General features: G+C 44.9%; 1 protein-coding gene across 1 annotated transcript in view; it reads right to left on the minus strand.

Annotated features, from left to right (window-relative positions):
- Positions 1–241: 241 nt before the first annotated feature.
- LOC135204902 (tigger transposable element-derived protein 1-like) overlaps positions 242–12483 on the minus strand; it is a 64261-nt gene continuing 52019 nt past the window's right edge. The window contains exon 4 of the mRNA XM_064235144.1: positions 242–1084. The gene's annotated coding sequence lies outside the window, so the exon portion shown is untranslated. The remainder of the gene's footprint in view (positions 1085–12483) is intronic.

The following is a 12483-nucleotide window of genomic DNA, read 5'->3' on the forward strand; positions in this document are numbered from 1 at the left end:
CACTAAAAGGGGTTGTAAATAAGCCACTTTCAACTTCCTGTTGATGGTCCGGAGGATTAGAGAAAAAATTTTTTTTACACCATGTGCATGTTTTCCTCTTTCCAAGCGATATATATATTTTTTCTTAAATTGGCCAACCTCAAAGTTTGCCGGGTCTGGGGTGCTAATATTTTTTTTTTAGCCCGGCTCTTAAGGGTTAACAAATATTATGGGGTAGCAAATATCAGTGAATCTTCATAAAATTTTGTATGAATATATACTATAATGATTTAAAAACATGAGTAGCATAAAAAATGACTTGAAATCACATTAAGTTAGTCCAAAATTTTTTTTAACAGCCTCAACCACTCAGGGTGCCAAATGTTTACAAAGAAAATCTAATAGTACCTGATATGCAACTGGTTGCCACAACAGTGGCCCTGAGGTTATGTTAAAGCAAATTTTTTTGCTGCAGTCTCATCATGGCCAAACTGCCTTCTTGATGTTGATTTGCAGCCTCACATGGAGGAGAAGACAATATACGCATTGTTGAACGCCAAGTTCACATTGCCATACTAGATGCAGAGTGGCCATCAACAGGTTTTCCTACTGCAAGACACTGTTGCACCCTGCTGGTCCAGGGTGTCAATGCTCCCCTTTGTTCGACTGTAAAACATCTGCACATGAATCTTATTCTTTTTAATGACTGTGGGATCATGATGGATTGTTAACAAGATCTGGAGCCTCTTCATCTTGCTGGTATGATGGCACAACAACACAGCCTTTGCTCTGTAGTTGTAGTCCCCAACATCCATCTTCGACTGCAGCAAATACTTTATGGAGGAGGTAAAGCTTGCTCCTAATAGTCCCCACCAAATGCAAGCCAGCTTTCTGAAGGGTCAAAGCCAGGGGTAATGATCTGAACCAATTATCCATGGTGACAACACGGCCTTGACAGCCATAGACTTCCGTAAGCTCCAAGTTGGAGTACTTTTCTATTATTACTGACACATTAAGGTACTCGGTGTCCTTCCCTAGGTAAAGAATCACATTGAACAAGTAAAATGTGTCAGCATCGTAGGATAGCACAATCTTGATATTCTACCTGAAATAAAAAAATAAAAGAAAATCAACCACCACAAATAAAAAAGTAATTACTTATAACACCGACCATACATAAAAAAAAGAATTGTATCTTAAAACTATAAAATTCAGTCATCCCAGCAAACGTAGTCAGTCATCAACTAAAAATAATTTAAAAAAAGTAATCACTTGTCACACAAAAGCAAAGTAAAAGTATACCTAACCTATACAGTAGTGGTAATCATCCAACCTATGGTACCACTAACTGGGAATATAGCACAGGCTTGAAGGCTTAAGTAAAAAAAAAAAGTAATTATCATAATGTCTTTAAACAAAGGTATACTAGGAGCAAAATTCTAATTACTCTGAACACAATAAAGGGATTTTGACGAAGGAAAAATCTATTTCTGGGTGATTGGCTCGTGTCGCCCTATGAAAGGATCCTTAATATCATTCTTTCTAGGTAAAATTAACCTAAAATTACCAGAGAAAAACAAAATTAAGAAAATGTCAGTAAAACTGACTCGCTCACTCTTAAAAAGAAGTGTCGGTATGATAATAGGGGCGAGTGTGGAACACTACCACGAGACAATCACCAATTAGAACTTCCAATCAGAATCCCCCCAAGAGAGAGCTGATACCAACGGGCGATGCAGCGCTACTACTACTACTAGAGGACGCCATGGACAGCAGCGCCCCTAGCGGACATCCTTAATCTAAAAACATTTAAAAACATCTTGTCCTGCAAGGGGGGGACAAACCATAGGGGGGGTAAAGGGGGGGTCATAGGGCGACACGAGCCAATCACCCAGAAATAGATTTTTCCTTCGTCAAAATCCCTTTTCTGGGCTCAGCTCGTGTCGGCCTATGAAAGAGTACCAGAGAAACAGACAAGATGGGAAAAAGGGGACAATGAAAAACAGTGTAAAATGATGGATATAATATAAGTAAATCAATTACAGCATACAAACTAAGCACTTAAACTAACTTATACTAAACAGTAAAACAATAGAACGTTAGTAATCTTAAAGTACTTAAATGGTAATTACAGTAAATTACATTGATGCATGTAATATAAAGAAAAAAGGGATTTACTTAACATATTTACAAAATATACAAACTCATTGTGTCCTACCCTAGCATAAAATAAGGGTTAGGTACACTGAAGGTCCATCATTAATACAAGTATGGCAAAATATATACAAAAAAACATTGTGTCCTACCCTAGCATAAAAATAAGGGTAGGTACACTGTGTCCTACCCTAGCATAAAAATAAGGGTAGGTACACTGAAGTACATTATCAGTACAAGTGTGGATGTCCCTAGCAAAAAAATAAGGGACAATCCACTTATGATTCAACGGCTAAGGCTATGATATTCGAGTAGCCTGGCGATAGGGTGAGGCATGTTGGATGATGTAGGTAGAAAGGAGACCTGGATCTATACTACAACTACTACTACAGTATCAGGGGAGGGGAAACAATGTTTCCCGCTGCTACTGCTGAAAACTTTAAGATTCCAAGGACTTTAAATAATGCCGTTTAAAGACTGTCGGGGATTTCCATCCAGTATACTTTCTAAGATCCTCAAAGTTCATATGTTTGAAAATAATTATTGAGGTGGCTACTCCCCTGATATCATGTGCTTTTGGGAATGACTCAGGGTTGGCTTGTTTAATGAAGTAAAGGATTTGTTGTCTAATACCTTTTACTGACAAAGTACCACCTTTTTCTCTCATGAAGAGAGCACCTGAGGATCTTGAAGAAGTACGAGATAGAAAGGCTCTAAGAGTTGATACTGGGCAGAGAGAAGGATCCTGTGGAAGTGGGATAACCTTCCAAGGAGCCCACCTTGCAAGAGGATCTTCATTTTTGGCTAAAAAGCTACGATCCGGAGCAAGTAGAACTTCTCCTGATGGGAGAAATTCCACATGACCCGCATCCCTGGATAGAGCCGACAGTTCTGAAATTTCTAGCTCCTGAGGCTAGGCTTAATAAGAATAATGTCTTCCTCAGGAGCATTATGAATGTACAAGATGAGTTGTCAGTATCTGAAGCTAGTTTGAGGACATCATTTAAGAACCATGAAACTGTAGTAGGCCTCTGAGAAGGTCTAAGTCTAGCACAGGCTTTGGGGATAGATGTGAAATAAGATTCAGTCAGATCTATCTGAAAACCTACTTGAAAGATTTTCTTCAAAGCTGATTTATGATGGGTAATAGTGCTAGCTGCTAAACCTTTTTCAAACAAGGATCTGAAAAAGGATATAGCCAGATTAACTGTCATGGTTGTGGTGTTCGATTCTCTCAAGAAAGATGCTAATTTTTTAACAGCTGAGTCATATTGTCTAATAGTTGACTCTCTCTTATCTGATTCTAGGAAGAGAATATTCTGTGGATCAATATCAGCATCTTTATTAGCCGCAAACTTCATGAAGTCCATAAAGTTAGGGTCTGGAGAATTCCTGAGGAAGCGAACACAGTCCTCATTTGTACTGATTGTGATAGCTTGGGATTGGGGATCCGTTGAGGTCGGAGACCCAATTCCAGAAGAAGAGGATACCAGTTGCTCTTGGGCCAGTCCGGTGCAATCAGAGCTACTATCCCTTTGAAAGACCTTAGTTTGCTTAGGACTTTCAAGAGAAGATTCACTGGAGGAAAAACATAAATCCTCCTCCACTGATTCCAGTCCAATGACAGGGCGTCCGTGGCATAAGCCAGAGGGTCCAGGTTGGGGGCCACATAGCAAGGGAGCTTGTGGTTCGCTTGTGAGGCGAAGAGATCCACTTGGAGACCTGGGACTCTCAGGCTTACCCACTGGAATGACCCGTCGTCTAGAGACCACTCTGATTCCAGAGGAACTGACCGGGACAGGGCGTCTGCTATCACATTCCTTACTCCTGCCAGGTGAGTGGCAGACAGATGCCATTTGTGTTTGTTTGCTAATGCAAAAATGGCTATCATGACATGATTCACATGCTTGGATTTGGACCCTCCTCTGTTGATGCAATGAACTACCACTGCACTGTCCAAAACTAGCCTTAGATGAGACTTCTTCGGGGAAGCAGTCTCTTCAGAGTAAGAAATACTGCCATTGCTTCCAACACGTTTATGTGGAGCTGGCGAAATTGAACTGACCAAGTCCCCTGAACCTGTTTGAATTGAGAGTATCCCCCCCACCCGGACAGGGAAGCATCCGTGTGAATGGTTAACACTGGAAGGGGATATTGAAGGGGTACTTTCTTGGCTAAGTTCTTTTACTTTTGACCAAGGCCGTAGTTGATTGCGGAGGATCTGTGGAATTACTGACACTCTTGTCTCGATATTTGGAGTTTGCTCTGACCGCCAAATTCGATTTATATCTTTCAGCCTTGCCTTCAGAAGGATATCTGTTACCGAAGCAAACTGAAGGGATCCTAGGATTCTCTCCTGGTTTCTCCTTGACGTTTGTTTGCATTTTAGAAATTGCCTGACAGATTTTGCTATTTCCTTCCGTTTGGCTACTGGAATTGACAGATTGTGGGAAGACAAATCCCATTGGATTCCTAGCCACTGAAAACGAGATTCCGGAGTAAGTCTGGATTTCGTTTTGTTTATCTGGAACCCCAGATGTTCCAGAAAGTGAACTACCTTTTTGGTGGCTTTGAGACATTCCTCGACTGTTGGTGCCCAGATCAACCAATCGTCGAGGTATGCTGCTACCATGATTCCCTGAGCTCTCAATTGTTGTACAACCACTTCTGCTATTTTTGTGAATACCCTGGGGGCTACATTCAGACCGAAGGGCATCACTTTGAATGAGATGGGTTTTGATTTCCTAGCCTGAATCCTAGGAATGGGCGGAAGTGCCTGGCTATAGGGATATGATAGTATGCGTCTGTAAGATCGATGGAGCATGTGACGGCTCCACGCGGAAGTAAGGTCCTTACTTGCGAGAGGGTAAGCATTTTGAACTTGTCGCAACGAATGAAAGAGTTTAGCTTTGACAAGTCTAAGATTACCCTTCTTTTTGTTGAGCCTTTCTTTGGCACGCTGAATAAGCGACCTTGAAATTTTAGATGCTTGACTCTCGCAATAGCTCCTTTCTGAAGGAGTTCTTCCGCGTAATCTGTCAATTCCTCTGACGGTATCTGGTGGAATGATTTGATTGGAGGAGGATCTTTGATCCAACTCCAGCCCAATCCTTTGGACACTATGCTCTGTGCCCAATTGCTGAACCCCCACCTGTGGCGGAAGAGGAACAGCCTCCCTCCTACCTGGGGAGCCTCATTGTTGATGGGCGGGTTGTTGGCCACCACGCCCTCCTCTGAACTGCCTGCTCCTTGTCGCCCTTCCTGCGCCACGCTGACGAAAGTAACCTCTCGCCCTACCTCTCGGCTGTTTGTAGCCTTGAGCCTCATATGAAGGTTGAAGGCCGGCGAGATAGCGTAGGAGGTGGATGGCTGATTGATTGGGGACAACAGGAGGATAGGCTGGTTCTGCTTCGAACTAGCAGGTTGTCCTTGTTGGGTAACCGGGACCGCCTGCACAAATTGCTGCTGTTGCTGGTGTTTCTGATACGGCTGGAACCTCTTACCAGCCTTCTTCGGTTTTTCTTACCAGCAGTGGGAACGGAATCTTGTTTCCTCTTTGAGGAAATACCCCACCTAGCTCTAAGGCTCTGGTTGAGCCTAGCAGCTTCGTGGTGTACTTCGTTGACAGCGGACTCTGGGAAGAGATCCGCTCCCCACATGCTAGAGGCCAAGAGTCTATTCGGCTCATGCCTAATAGTACATTCTTGTAGAACATGCTTTCGGCAGTTCCTCCTAGCCTGGAAGAAGTCAAAAGCGTCCGTTAGTACCGTCTGGAACTGAGATTTCGCCAAAATCTTGAACAGCGGTTCCGTAGCATGAAGAGAGGGCAGCCATTTCGTAATTAATAAGGAATTATTGAGGGACCTGCCAAACCTGGTTCGCGCATCAAACTCTGCCTGGATTAGGGAATCCGGCAGTCTTGGTAGCTTCTCGCCGAACTGGTCCATGGCGCAGTCCGGTTTGAGCTTACCCAGCGTGAACGTAGCTGGCAAGTTCTCCCACAATTCTCCGAAAGCTGGGAAGAGCGGAGAAGTAGACTCCGCCTCCCTCAACTGGTGGATGGGCTCATCCTTGAGGACTGCCTGAAGGGACTTCTCCACTAATTTCGTGGCGAACGGAAGAGAAACCTCCTCTTCCGTCGCGAAAATAGTGAAGGGACTCTTGTAGGCCTGGAGTTTAGTATTCGTACACTCCCAGTCCTCAAGGCAGTGAACCCATTCCCGCTGAGCATGATCTCTACTGTATAGTACCGACTCTCTAGAGATCTTGTCTTCCCTAGTGAGAGCCGTTACGGTCAGCCTAGCATAACCGATGAAAGGCTGCGTCAGACCTGGAGGGTAAAACTCGAAGTCCTCAATCCTTCGAGTTCCACACTCCGGGATAGAGATCATTCCATCTTTGAACGGAGCGTAGGCAGATCGTACTCCCATGGGTTGATCCATGGAGAAAGCTGGCAGAGATTCGTATGGCGGGAGTTGGAGAATCCCAGTGCTTGGCGCTGGGGAGACTGGAAGAGGAACCTGAGATAGCCCAGCTACTCGGTCCTCATTTTCTCTAACCCTGTTAGAGAGGTCTTGGATCGATTGGCCTGATTGAGACAGAGTGCTCGACAACTGTGGCGAACATCTGCCTCGAATCTCGTCCCCAGGGCTGGAGACCTTGCGAGCCAACCAGCTCGCCCACCTGTTGCATCACCACTGCTGAGAAAACAGAGGGATCAAAGGTGCTAGGGCCCTGCTCCTCCTACCGGCGTAGCCGGAGTGGGAGCGGTGGAGGCGGGAGAAGGCACTGGCTCGGCGGGAGCGCGAGCCTTCTCCTTAGAAGCCTTGCTTCTGGAGCTCTTCGAGTGAGAAGAGCTCGGCTTTGCTTTCACCGCATCGGCGTAGGAAGTCGACGACTTCCTAGCCGAAGAAGACGAAGACGATTTCCTCGAAGTTGTCTTGGCCAGAGTCTTCGGTTCTCTCTGTCCCTTCACCTTTGGGGGTACAGAGAGAGCGGGAGAGCGGGTAGGGACCTCAGATCCCACAAAGCCTTGGAATGAAGCACTGGAAGAAGGGACAGGAGAAGATCCAGGAGCACCCAAGGAAAGACCTTGGGCGCCCGACACACCTACCTCAACCAACAAATCATCCACCCCTACCGCCATAGGCTCGATGTTAAGGTCCAGGGCAGCGACGTCCGGGACCGACTCCTGGGAGGCTACGACCCCAAAGGATTGCTGGAGGTCTTGCTGGATGGAGGCTATCAGAGGGGCAGCGGACAAGGGGTCAACCGTAACCGGTCGACTTGCCCGCCTTGGGAAGATCTGGACGGCCAGCTTCTTATCCAGAATGTAGGGCTGGCCTTTGGCGGCGTTCTTCCCGAAGCCGCCCACCCACGCTTTCAGGGGTGGCGAGGGCGACTTCCCTCACACCAGTAGCCTGAAAGAAAATCGAGATTAGCTTCCAGTGGCGGAACGGGGTTAACAAACTTATGACTAAGGGTGTTAGTAAAATGATAAGGAAGCCTATAACGGACTTACCCATCTCCCAGCTGACCAACCAGGTCGTAGCAAATGGCGCAGGCCTTCTGGGTGCCAGACGATCATCTCACTGTATGACGTGGCACAAGGGGCATGAGACCTGCACTCATCGTGTCCGCAGGGGTCGTACAACGTCGCGTTGCACGCTGGGACCTGACAGTTGGTAGCCTGTAAGTGGAAAGATACATGAGTACCAGGTAAACACTTACAGTCTAACAGATGCTCCGCTGGTGCCGGAGCGATAAAGTTAGATTAAACCAGAAACCCCGCCAAAATACGTGTGGTAACTAGGTTGGTTGTGCTTTAGGCTATAACTCCGCTGATGGCGGGGACACAAAAGGAAACCAACCAGGAGTGGTGGTAAATGGAAACCACGACGGAAAATGGCGGGGATGGTAGATAAAAATATAATATTACACAATTCATTGTAAAATTAGGGTATATCCTTAAAATAATAATAATACAAACCTCCCTCCGCCCGTCTACTAGAAGAGTGCGCGGGTAAGAAGCAAGCTCCCTTTCCGTAGCGGGGGAGAGATGTAAGGATATAGTAGGCAAGCAACCAGACCACTAGAGGTGCCCGCCCGCCCCACCCGCTAGCGGAGCCAGTAATCTATAAAACCAAAGGTGCCCCGGCTGCGACGGAAGGCTCCTTTCGTATAGCGAGGGAGGTGGCTGAGCAACTGGGGAGGGGGGGAGGAAGGTCTCGGTGTAACACGGCGGGAGTGAGAGAGTGAGGGATGGCCTACTCCTCCCCGCCTCACCAACTACCCGCACGGAGACCCGGTACCTCATGAGTGGTCGCCCTATACCCCCCGCTGGGAGGAACCCCTGGTCGCCTCAGAGAAGGAGTGAGAGAAGGCAACTGAGGTTGTCATGACAACCAAGGGGTCCCCCAGCTCCTCCCTATACCAGAAGGGAGGGCGTGTAGGGTAAGGTGCGATGGAACACGTGACCGCAAGTGGCCTAGGCCGCGAGCAACACAACCGTGAGAGGGCCACGTGAACCAGGCTGTACCAATACAAGGAACAAGCACCTAGGCTAGCCTAACACCCTAAATATAATAAAATTATACATCGAAAAGATGGAAAAGACACTTTTAGTAAAAGAGAAAGAAGCCCAGGAGGAGGCAGACTGTTCCAAGAAACAGAAGCCTACTCGGAGCCAGCGATAGCCGATGAAGAGCAAGAGCCGGGATGCTGGGCCGGAATAATCATAATAATAGCCCTAAATACCAAACTAAGAGAAATGGTAGAAGGGCTGAACTAACTAAACTCGATGTAAAAACAATGAACGTAATATAGTAAGCCCATAAGTATAAGAAGTCCCAGTATGGAGGACCGGGAATTCTAACGAGGCAGCATGGCGCCGCCACGAGACAACCGGGGAACCGTATATGACCTATTAAGAGGAAAATACAAGTACCCGGAAGATAAAAATGAGGTAAAATATTACTTATGAGTTACTTAACTTAGCCGTGGCAATAGCAGAGCGTTCCATGGTAGATTAAAGAGAGAAATCCAGAAATAGCACAGCACAAGGAAAATCGCGTCTTGACGCTAGCGCTAAAAAATTAAGGATGTCCGCTAGGGGCGCTGCTGTCCGTGGCGTCCTCTAGTAGTAGTAGTAGCGGCTGCATCGCCCGTTGGTATCAGCTCTCTCTTGGGGGGATTCTGATTGGAAGTTCTAATTGGTGATTGTCTCGTGGTAGTGTTCCACACTCGCCCCTATTATCATACCGACACTTCTTTTTAAGAGTGAGCGAGTCAGTTTTACTGACATTTTCTTAATTTTGTTTTTCTCTGGTAATTTTAGGTTAATTTTACCTAGAAAGAATGATATTAAGGATCCTTTCATAGGCCGACACGAGCTGAGCCCAGAAAAGATTTTTAAAAATTTACTTCACTGGTTTATTGGAGAAGTATATCCTAAAGATGCAGTGTTCCTGATGACAGGGAGTTGCTTGTATATAGTGGGGTGTGGTCTAAGCATGTAATTAGCAATGCAGTGCCCTATCACTACAACCCATACCCATAGGGCACACATATGGGGAAAACCAGTCTGCTTTCATTTGCTCCCATCTGATGACAGATTTGTTGAACCAAAGGGCCTTCATAATGAAGAAAAATTGATGATGAGACATGGTACTCCCGTAGACGATGGCATCATGGCTTGCGACCACATCTCCACTACTGGTAGATAGTTGCCCTTAATGCCCGACAGATTCAGGATCCCAAAAAAGGCCTTCAATTCCATGAGCTCAGGGTCTTTCAAGGTGTTGCTGGTCTTATCCTTAAACTTCCCCCGCAGAACCTTCATCCTCTCGTTTGCATGCGTACAAATGGCAGTCAACATAAGTGTCGTCCAGGAAGAGGGCCAGGACTTCAGCAGGAGTCTTGGCACCTTTTGTGATCACTGTTGGAGTACTTTCCTCTACAGCAGTTTTCAGAATCTGTGCAGCACTGGGTTCAGGTCTCTCTTCTCTCTTACAGAGATGTACATTCTTCTATGATAATTAAATGATTTACTAATTGTCAAATATCAATATTAATGTCAACAGCAATAATGTCAATTCATTAAAGAAAATACTATACCAGTGAATTTGTAAGACTTTAGTTTATAAATTCAAATATTGTCTAAGAATGAAGGAAAATCCATTCTACCCAGCATCTTTCATCTTTCTTTTTATTTGCCTTGCCCCTCTCGGTGTAACCCAAGGAAGTAGAGGGAAAAGGAGATGAGGATCAGTTGCTCTCACCCCTCCTTGCAGCGCTGCTGCATGGGAGGCGGTGAGCTGTGCCCTTGCACCAACCTGCGGTGGTGACAGGGGTGTAGGTCTAGGAGTGTGTGATCGCCTGGACGAGATACTTTCCCGAGGAGAATGCAGTGGTTCCCGCCACGCTGGTGTTATCGCACCCCTGCTAGCAGCAGCACTGCTAGCTGTGATGCGGTTCCCTACCTGGTAAGAACGTGCATCATCCTCACAACCCACCCGAGCCCTTTTCGATGCCGAAGCCTCTAGCGAAGAGGTCTGTACAGGGGACCTCCTCTTAGCTTCTCCAGATACCCTATCTCAAGGGACAGGGACATCAACCATGGCTTCAGACAAACTACTAAGCTTGTTTTTGCAGGCGAGTCCAAACCACGGCTCAGTCTCTTCTCCCGGCCTGTGCCAGTCATGATGCTAACTCTCCATCACTGACTGTGGATGCACAACTTCTCTTGGGAGGTTGTACATTTGGAGGAACTTGTGAACAAGTCTCTGACACGGCCCCTGTCCCATGGGCAATGCCTTTGGAACTAGGGACTGAAGGACAAACACTGGTCCAAGCTCCAGAGGCTCGTGAGACTAGACCCTGGGGAAAGCGTCTCAAGTTCCCTCTCCCGAAGGAGTGGGAGAGGAGACGAAAGAGCAAACTGCCTCCCCCCCCAGAGGGAGGATGCAAACCCTTGGAAGCCTCAAGGCAAGGCTTCCTAGCGGACGGAGAAGATACCTTCCCCTTCTTTGGCCTTCGAGGGGGGAACAACCGAATGAGAAACTAGTTTGTCTGCTAATACAACCAAACCCCGTAACCACATCCGATTTGCCTGTATTTCAACCATCGCACAACAGGAACACTCACAGTAGGCATGATATAAATAATGTTATGTATAATAGGACCGATGTGAACTATGCAATAACCTCACTAGGTGTGAGATCATCCTGGCTATTTTAACTTTAAATGCAATACAAAGCTGAATCTGATAAAGTAATATTCAGGCTGCTAATGAATTATATCATGCATTATCAACATGAATAAAACTGATATATATTCAAACAGCCGTGGTAAGATGAGACAACTTAAACAAACTACTGGCATAAAAGATTTCATTACTGTTGTTTTCACACCGATACGATACGTAACATAAAGCTCTTATTACCGATGAAAAGAGTTAAAACAAACGGAAACGCTGGATTTATGCAGACTATTAACGTGGAGAGAGAGAGAGAGAGAGAGAGAGAGAGAAATTTAGTTCACAATGAGGTGTATTAGTAATTCTTTTTTTTTTAAACACTGTATAATGAAATGAGTTCGTTTTATATAAGTGAAGTATCTAGATATTCTTTTATGTTAAATAGGAACAAGAACATTTGGTGAGAACAAGATGGTTATAAGAAAGGAAGTTGCCTCTGAAGCGAAGGAAATTGATTAGTCAGCAACTGTTACCAAATAAGGCCCCGCCCACTACAATAGGGCTGTATGCCAACGGCAAGCTATTGTAATGTAATTGAAATGTAATAAACTGCACATTTTTAAGATAACTCTAAGTGTAAATCATTACTTCTATTTACATTTAATTTCAGTTGTAATTGTAATTTGAATTGTACACTAAACTGCAATTATTTTAATATATAACAAATTGAAAAACGATCATAGCAACACAGAGAAAATATTATCACAATATGATGCATGAATTCATAATGCGCGGACGTAAAAAAGAAAAAATAAGTTTTCAAAAATTCACCATAAATTGAAATATGGATTGAATATTACTAGACTGTAAATGTTGAAACTTACAATTGCAATTTTCGACCATTTTGGTCGAGTTAAAGTTGACCGAAGGTCGAATTTTTTTTATTTATCGTTATTTATATGAAAATATTTCAAAACTGATAAAAAGCTACAACCATGGGTTGTTTTTTGTTGTATTCTACATGAAATCACGCACATTTTCTTATATAAAACTTTATGTAACAGGTAATATAAAACGGTGCAAACATTACGACAATCGGACAAAAAAATGTCTGATTTTTTTGGAAGAGTTACCGCGCAGACATAAGGAAAAAG

The sequence above is a fragment of the Macrobrachium nipponense genome, chromosome 47, assembly GCF_015104395.2.
Source record: "Macrobrachium nipponense isolate FS-2020 chromosome 47, ASM1510439v2, whole genome shotgun sequence".
NCBI lineage: Eukaryota > Metazoa > Arthropoda > Malacostraca > Decapoda > Palaemonidae > Macrobrachium > Macrobrachium nipponense.